Below are 9,699 nucleotides of genomic sequence, written 5' to 3' on the forward strand. Positions count from 1 at the left end.
GGTGAACAAAAACAGATATATTTCTGGAGGTGGATTCACCTTGTATGCAAATCATAATAAGACATTGGTTTTGTTTTGTGTTGTTGTTGTTTTTTTGTTTTTTGTTTTTTTTTTTTTAGTTTTCTTTTTTGGTATGTCTATTACCAAGTTGTCCATTTAGTCCTACAGAATTTATTATACTGTTAATAATTTTCCAAATTTAATTTAATGCCAATGTAAGATTGTTTTTCTATTTATCCTTACAAAATCCTTGGGCATATTTTTAAGACTTAAGTACATCAAAAATAAATCGTGGCTATTTCTTTAATATATTATAGTTTCTAAAGGAGTCATTAAAATTATTATAAAAGAAAAATTACACAATAATAGATTATATAATTTCTAGATGCTATTGCTAAAAGATTAAAATTATGATATAAGCCTCCAAGTGGTGTTTTATTTTTGGTATATTTCCCTATGACTCCAGACTGTTTCTTATTTAGTGAAATGTAAATAAAAGAAAAGTATATATTTTTTAAAAAGTTGAACAGTCACCTGTATCTTCTAGACTCAAAGTCTTCCTGATTTAAACAAAATGAAAAATTGCATCCACCCTATTTAGGAGCCAGATTTCAGGACTGTAATTCTTTTTTTTTTAAATATTTTTATTGATTTCAGAGAGGGAGAGAAAGATAGAAACATCAATGATGTGAGAGAATCATTGATTGGCTGCTTTCTGATTGAGCCCGTAACCTGGACATGTGCCCGCAAACCAAACTGAACCCAGGCCAGCACTCTATCCACTGAGCCAAACCGGCTAGGGCCAGGACTGCAATTCTTGTTTTTCCTTCAGTGTGTCACAGACTGAAGGAGTGAAAAATCTGCAGTGTACAAGGCCGGAGACATACCAAGGACTTATATTTCTGACACAAAACACACTATTTGTTTGTCATATTGAGATGTTCCTACATCAAGATGAAATGAGAAAAATCTACTAAAATTATTAAAATTATTCTTAGAAGAAGAAAACTACATGTCTTTATTTTCCCAGTAAGGTCTTCCCAGATCTATGTGAAAGATTTTTTAGATACAGACAATAAATAGCTTTTCAAATGTGGGATGACCAACCCCCACAATAAAATGCTCATTTAAATTATAAGAGAATTATAGAGTAAAAATATATAATTATATAAAAATATATAATTGCATTAAGTTTCAACTTCTGTATAAATACAAGCAACTCAGAGTAGCCTTAAGAACACACACACAAATGTTTTATAATAATTTTCAGTTTAGTTTGAATAGTTAGGTTAATAAAATAACATAAAATAATCAATTGATATTATAAATATGCATTAATATATTTTGGGAGCATCACAACACACTTATTTCTGTTTTAAAATTTTCTCATTCTCTCTCTCTGTCCCTCCATACTCTCTCTCTCATCCATGGGTTATATATATATTTAAAAAATACTTATGAAGTGGATTCATGGACAAAAGAAGAATTAGGCAGATTAGAAGAAGCACAGTGAAAAAAAATATGCAAGCAACTTTAGAAAAAGATACCAATATGTAGTGTACTAAAGGTATCCATTACAAACTGCACATGGACTGTTATATACAGGAGAAATTCAGCAACATTGTAGTTCTAACTTTTACTCAATTGATGTGTCTGACATAATTTAATAGTGGAAAATTAAAAACATTATATTTGTACTCTAAAAATCCTGTATTAATATCTCAGATTTAGCATCTATGACTGTGTAATCTTGAAAACTTAACTTTATCTTTCCAAACCAAAGAATAACTTAGATTAACCAAAATTTCAGGAATATCTTATTGAACAACATGAACATGGTGTGATTTCAGAGTATTTATACATGGGATGTATTAAAATGTTTATTAAAGCATCTTAATTATATGTGAAGGATACATCTATATGACATATGACTTCAAAATTTTATTTAACTACAAAATATGATTAGGGGATTGTAATATCAGATTTTCTCAAAGCATTGAGTAATAAATGAGCACCGAACCAGAAGCTAAGTACTCTTCTTATAGTTATATGTTTGTTATATACACTTAAGATATATTTAAATGCCTTTCCCATGAGATTAAACCCAGGGAATCCCAATATTCTAAGGTATCATGAACCTTAAAAAATAAACTTAAGAATACATTTCTGTCATTGCCTTTTGACTCTGGGCATAACAGTAAAATAATAATAGCTTTGCTTAAATTCTTCTGATAATTTTGACCGTAATAACTTTCTAATAGCTCTTGATTTCTCTGATTTTACCTTAAGTAAAAAAAGGTGGTTTATGAAGGAAGGTATATTTTAATTCAAATTATGTCCCATTTGAGCAATTATCTACTTCACTGTAGGGAGCTGGAGGAATGATAGACGAAATACATGGGGTTCATCTTCTTCATTGAAGATGCTCTTTAAACAGACATTTCTGTTGACTCACATTTAAGGACATTAGAACTGATTGTGTTACTTCTAACTAATTTCAGTTTGAAAATAGACATTAGAAAGCAACTATTAGACTTCAATATTTAACAAAACGTGATCATTTTGGAACTCTAAAGTCACATGAGTCCCTAAACCCTCACACAGTCAGAAAACAGAAAGCACCATACATTCCTGAGAACAGCAATGCAAACACTAAGCTTGAAAGGGAGGAAAGTCCTAAGGGCAGCTACCATGTGTTGTTAAATGGCTACTCAGTGTTGCAAATTTTGTGTAAATTATCTTATGTAACTTACATAGCGACCTGCAAAGTAATTCAGCCCTCTTTTATAGATGGAAAACAGAGAACCACCGTGATCTGTAACTTGATCAAGGTCACTATAAGAGCAAGGATTAAAGTCCAGGGTGCTCTCTCTCCAAACTAAGCTCTTTTCACTTGCCCACATCACACATTCATTGTGATATGCTGTAAATTTGGAAATGCTATCCACTAGAAGCAACACAAAATACCATCTTCATGTATCTGAATTCTTTTGCAAAGCCACAAGTTTAAGTATGCCATAATATAGTTGAAAGAAACAAACAAATTGAAGGAGCTTCTAGATCAATTAGCTACCAAGTAAAATAAATTTAAAATTTGTTTATATCCTTTTATGAGAAAAAGAATTATGATTTCAGTATGACATATACTCAATGGATGACTAGTAGTTAATTTTCTCTTCATTTAATAATTTTCCTAAATTTGAAATATAGTCTCTTATTTCTACTACTTTCATTCTGTTATCTTTCACCAAAGGAATTAAGTCAAATTTCTAATTTACTAATCTATCTACATACCTAAATATGTTATCTTTCTTATTATCCCTGCTTTTACCCTGGAATTCTCTCATTCAATTCTTAATTCAACTCTAAGTTAACTAGAAATTTCTATCTCAGATTTAAATATTAAAGCACATAACCTAATTTGAGATTCAAGATTATAATATCTGATATTTTTTAAGTGATAAAATGCCTTTCCTCTTACCTGTGGAAATGAACTGCTCACTCAATTAAGCTATGCTATGAATGCTAAGCACTTGGATTCTTATACCAGGTTCCCAGCTCTTCTGGAAGTCCATGGGGATATTACAAGAAGAAAACACTAATTCTCTTCTGGGACAGAAAAAGTAGCAAGGTTATTTTTATGTGTTTTTTTCCATAATAAACAGGGGAGTGATTCTGGAGCAATTAACAATATGATAAAAATGATTGCATGAATGCACTTTGGTCTCTGGTATAAAATGACATTTTAGTGCAAAAATATTTGAGCAAGACTAAAAAAGAAATTTAATGACACAAAATATAGACATAACTTATACTAAATAACTATGTGCATAGGTTGCTAACCTGGAGTGAGAAATTCTCTAAAATCCAGTTTCGTCTTTCTGGGAAATTAACCTGTTTATGTGTCTCAAAATCCTCTAACCATGTACATAATGAAATAATCTGAAAGTATAAGCTATGATAGAATCTACACTAATAAAAGACAAAGATGCTAATTGACCATACCTTCACTATGCCCAAGCCACGCCCACCAGCCAATCAGAGCAACTATATGCAAATTAACCCAACCAAGATGGCGGCTGGCAGCCACTGAGCTGGAGCAAGCAGGAGGCTTGGTTGCCCTGGCGATGAAGGAAGCCAAGCTTCCCACCCGCCCTGGCCAGCTGTGGCCTCCGCAAAAGGCAACAAAGTTTAAATTATAGAAGCTAAATTAATCCCAGATATCTGCTTCCAGCCAGCCTCCACTGGGAGCTTGGGTGGCTGGGGGCTGTGGCCAGCCTGCAAACAGCAATCAACCCCTCACCCAGGATGGCCATACCCTCATGGGGTGAGGGTCCCTGCTGGGGGGCTTGGCCAGCCTGCAAACAGCCATCTGCCCCTCACCCGGGCTGGCCAGGCACCCCAGCGGGGACCACCACCCTGAAGGGGCTGTGGCCAGCCTGCAAACAGCCATCAGCACCTCACCCAGGCTGGCCAGGCACCCCAGGAGGGACCCCACCCTGAAGGGGCAGTGGCCAGCCTGCAAACAGCCATCAGCACCTCACCTAGGATGGCCACACCCTCATGAGGTGAGGGTCCCAACTGGGGGCCTTGGCCAGCCTGCAAACAGCCATTAGCCCCTCACCGAGACTGGCCAGGCACCCCAGCAGGACCCCACTCCCTGAAGGGAGTATGGCCAGCCTGAAAACGGCCATCAGCCCCTCACCCAGGCTGGCCAGGAAACCCAGTGGGGACCGCTACCCTGAAGGGACTGTGGCCAGCCTGAAAACAGCCATCAGCCCCTCACCCAGGCTGGCCACACCCTCATGGGGTAAGGTCCCCGCTGCGGGGCTTGGCCAGTCTGCAAACAGCCATCAGCCACTCACCCAAGCTGGCCATGCACCCCAGCAGGATCTCCCTCCCTGAAGGGGGTGTGGCCAGACTGAAAACAGCCCTCAGCCCCTTACCCAGGCTGGCCAGGCACCCCAGCGGGGACCCCCACTCTGATCCAGGACACCCTTCAGGGCAAACCAGCCGGCCCCCACCCATGCACCAGGCCTCTATCCTATATAATAAAAGGGTAATATGCAAATTGACCTTAACAACAGAGCGACTGGGAATCACTGGTCACTATGACACACACTGACCACCAGGGGGCAGACGCTCAATGCAGGAGCTGCCCCCTGGTGGTCAATGCGCTCCCACAGGGGGAGCTCTGCTTAGCCACAAGCCAGGCTGATGGCTGCCAGTACAGCGGTGGTGGTGGAAGCCTCTCCTGCCTCCTCAGCAGCGCTAAGAATGTCTGACTGCAGCTGGACCTGCTCCCCACTGGCAAGTGGACAACCCCCAAGTGCTACTGGGCTGCCAGAGGGATGTCTGACTACCAGCTTAGGCCCAATCCCCTGGGGAGCGAGCCTTAGCCAGCAGGTGGTCATTCCCTGAGGGGTCCCAGACTGCGACAGGGCATAGGCCGGGCTGAGGGACCCTCCCAAGTGCACAAATTTTTGTGCACTGGGCCTCTAGTTAATAATAATTTAATATAATTATTATACTTATTTAAATGTTATTGTACTATACTGGTGAGTGGTATGAGAGATACAGTGAAACTCCTTATGTATTTAATAGAGGAGATAGGATATGAATACATGAACAGGAATTATAGACAGCAGAGATGGAACTGTGTACAGATAATGGTAACATTCTATGTAATACAATATTAGAGATCTGGCAGAGATAAAGATCAAAATTTGAGTTGCCGAGGGTCTTGTCTTGGAGACCATATATAACTGTCCATAGGTTTGTGTATAGGTCCTTCACATCATTTTTTAAATTCCTAAGTATTTTATTCTTTTTGCTATAATTGCAAAAGGATTTATTCTCTTTTTTTCTGAAATTTCGTTGTTAGAATATAGGAATGAAATGAATTTTTGTACATTGATTTTGTATCCTGAAATTTTATACTGTAATTGTTTATTATTTCTAATAGTTTTTGGTGGAGTCTTTAGGGTTTTATATATAAAGAATCATGTCATGTGCAAAAGTTACAATTTTACTTCTTCATTCCGAATTTGGATGCCTTTTATTTCTTTCTCTTGTCTGATTGCTGTGACTAGAACTCCCAGTAGTATGTTGAATAAGAGTGGGGAGAGCGGACATCCTTGTCTTGTTCCTGATTTTAGAGGAAAAGCTCTCAGCTTTTCACCACTGAGTATAATATTAGCTGAGGGTTTGTCATATATGGCCTTTATTATGTTGAGGTAACTTCTTTCTATACTCATTCCATTGAGTGTTTTAATCATAAATGGATGTTGTATCTTGTCAAATGCTTTTTCTGCATCTCTTAATATGATATGTGATTTTTACATTTTATTTTGTTAATGTGGTGTACTACATTGAAACGGATCAAAGTCCTGAAGCAATAAATTACATTGAAGACACCATAGGTACTAAACTTGGTCTTTGAAGAGGTTTTATGAATTTGACCCCAAAGGCAAAGAAAGTAAGGCAAAAGTAAATGAAGGGGACCATATTAAAGTAAAAAAAAAGTGTCTCACAGCAAAATAAAACACCAAATAAACAAGAAGGCAACTACAAGGGGTTAATACTCAAAATATATAAAGAACTTATATCTTCCAAAGCTCCCTCACTGTTTAAACCTTATCTTCCTATTGCAACTGCCCTACTCAATTCTCAATTGATATTATTCTCAGCATTGTTCTTTTTTTTTTTAAAGGATGTATGTGCTGAATATGGCTGAGATCCTTAGTGATCTATCCTATCTAATAAAAGACAAAAAGGGTAATTAACCGTACCTCCACTATGCTTCCCATTGGCTAATCAGCAAGATATGCAAATTAACTGCCAACAAAGATGGCGTCTGGCAGCCACGCAGCTGAAGCGAGCAGGAGGTTTGCTTGCTCCAGTGATGGAGGAAGCCAAGGTTCCCCGCCTGCTGTGGCCTGCTCTAAGCTCCGAAAGCAACAGCTCCAAAAGCAACAAAGTTTCAATTATAGAAGCTAAATAAACCCCAGATACCTGCTTTCAGCCAGCCGTGGCCTCAGAGCTGGGAGCGCCAGTGACGGCAACAGAGTTTCAATTCTAGAAGGTAAATAAATCCCAGAATAAAAAAAAGAAAAGAAAAAAAGGAGAGGCTGGGAGCTTCAGTTGCAGGCCAGCCTGAAAACTGCCCTCAGCCGCTCACCCAGACTGGCCAGGCACCCCAGTGGGGACCCCACCCTGAAGGGGGTGTGACCAGCTGCAAACAGCCATCAGCCCCTCACCCAGGCTGGCCAGGCACCCAAGCAGGACCCCAACCCTGATCCGGGACACTCTTCAGGGCAAACCAGCCGGCCCCAACCTGTGCAACAGGCCTCTATCCTATATAGTAAAAGGGTAATATGCAAACTGACCCTAACAGCAGAACGACTGGGAATGACTGGTCACTATGACACACACTGACCACTAGGGGGCAGACGCTCAATGCAGGAGCTGCCCTCTGGTGGTCAGTGTGCTCCCACATGGGGGAGCTCTGCTGCCAGTACAGTGGTGGTGGTGGCAGTGGTGGTGGGAGCCTCTCCTGCCTCCTCAGCAGCACTAAGGATGTCCGACTGCAGCTTAGGCCTGCTCCCTGCTGGCAAGTGGACATCCCCCGAGGGCTGCCAGGCTGCCAGAGGGATGTCTGATTGCCAGCTTAGGCCCGATCCCCCAGGGATCGGGCCTAAGCCAGCAGGTGGTCATCCCCAGAGGGGTCCCAGACTGCGAGAGGACACAGGCCGGGTTGAGGGACCCTGCCACCGAGTGCACAAATGTTTGTGCACCGGGCCTCTAGTAATACTATATTAGTCTCTTGCAGTTCTTCTGTGATCTGTGATTAAGTTTGAATTAGTGTCGGAAAACTGAAGAAAAATTACTGTTTACACATGTCAATTTTTTCTGTTCTAGTCCTAGGTGCCCCCATGCATGTTTTATTGTTTGTGTATATAGCTATTTATCAAAATATTTTTTTATTTAATCCAAGTAAACTATAGGTAGTAGTCAGGATTCACAAAATTACATGACTTTTATAAAGTCCTAAATGGCATTTTGGGATTCTTATTAATTGGAGCAATAATCTTCCAATAAGTTCAAATATATATTCATTTAAACCAGAGCACTTTATAATTTGAATAGAGTAAAAGTGAATTTCACTGACTATAAATCTCTTTGCTAGATTTTGCAAGAGGTATATTGCAGTTTGAAATTATTACACTTTACCATATGTGCTGATTGCTGTAATATAAAATGGCTTATTTTGCCAAAATAAGGACATTGGTTCTCAGAGAAGTTAGTGCTAACCCAGTGTCTGAGCTATTATATGAATACTTCTCATATCTTAAAGTTTCTTATCTAGTATCAAAATACCTGTCAACAGTATGGGTTTGTACCATACTGTTGTCTGTGTCTATGAATTTGCCACTTCACCTTTTTCACCCAAGCCCCCAAACTCCCTCTGACAGTTGTCAGTCTATTTTCTATATCTATGAGTCTGTTTCTACTTTGCTTGTTTATTTTGTTCATTAGATTCCACATGTAAGTAAAATCAAATGGTATTTATCTTTCTCTGACTGCCTATTTTATCTAGCATAATACTCTCCAGGTTCATCCATGCTGTTGTAAAAGGTAAGATTTCTTTATTTTTTACAGCTGGTAATATTTCACTGTGTAAATGTACCAAAGGGGGGAGGAGCTAGTAGAGGGTAAAGGAGGGATAAAGCGTGATGGGAAGAGACTTGACTTTGAATAGTGAACACATAATACAATATAAGGTATACAGATAATGTACTATGGAATTGTACATTTAAAATGTATGTAATTTCATTAGCCAATGTTACCCCAATAAATTCAATATAAATTTTTTAAATCTGTTTTTTAAGACCTCATTTTAAACCACAGACCAAATAACTTTTTTTTTTCATTTTATATAAATCAACATATAGTACATTATTCCAGAACCACTTACTTTTTTGTTATTGAGTAAATCATCATTGTTGCTATTTTAATCCAGAAGGTAATTGGGGCATATTCCCCTTGGAGTTTCTCCTGTGGGTTTTATCAAAGTTGAATAAATTGATATAAGCAATCTAAATGAAAATATTCATAATGTAACTAAACATGCATTTGCTGTTCTACAGGCATTTTCAGATGATTTGCAGAATATTTTAATAGGTAAGATCTAAAATATCAGGTCAAATGTATGTTATAAAATCTCCAGTACTAACCGCTTTAATTGTTGCCTATTGCTTAGGTGAATTCATCAGTTTGCAATTATGCAGCCTGTCTAAGAATTGAAAGACGATAATTCCTAGAATAAAACAAAAACATTGTAAATATTGAACTTATGTTTCAAGGTGAAATGAGAAAGCTCCAAATAGAGTATATGCTTTCTTTTCCCTGATGGAAGCAGACAGACCAGCATACAGTAAACCAATCAGGAAACTTATTTATAGAGGATAAGAAAACACTTGACCTATTCAACTACCTGTGGGCTATTTTCATATAATGAGGAAAACAATAACCCTTTTAGGTTTATTTTGCTAGTTATGGAATGTAGAAGCCACTTCAGATAACTGCTTATTTCAAAATGTTCCACTAGTCTTAATAGCTTTAAAAAATCAATACAAAGTCAGGTTTATTTATTTCTGTGGACGTGAGGGGGGAAGTCAGTTGCAGAATGAAGTCATG

This window comes from Myotis lucifugus, unplaced genomic scaffold (genome assembly GCF_000147115.1).
Source record: "Myotis lucifugus unplaced genomic scaffold, Myoluc2.0 scaffold_97, whole genome shotgun sequence".
Classification (NCBI taxonomy): Eukaryota; Metazoa; Chordata; class Mammalia; order Chiroptera; family Vespertilionidae; genus Myotis; species Myotis lucifugus.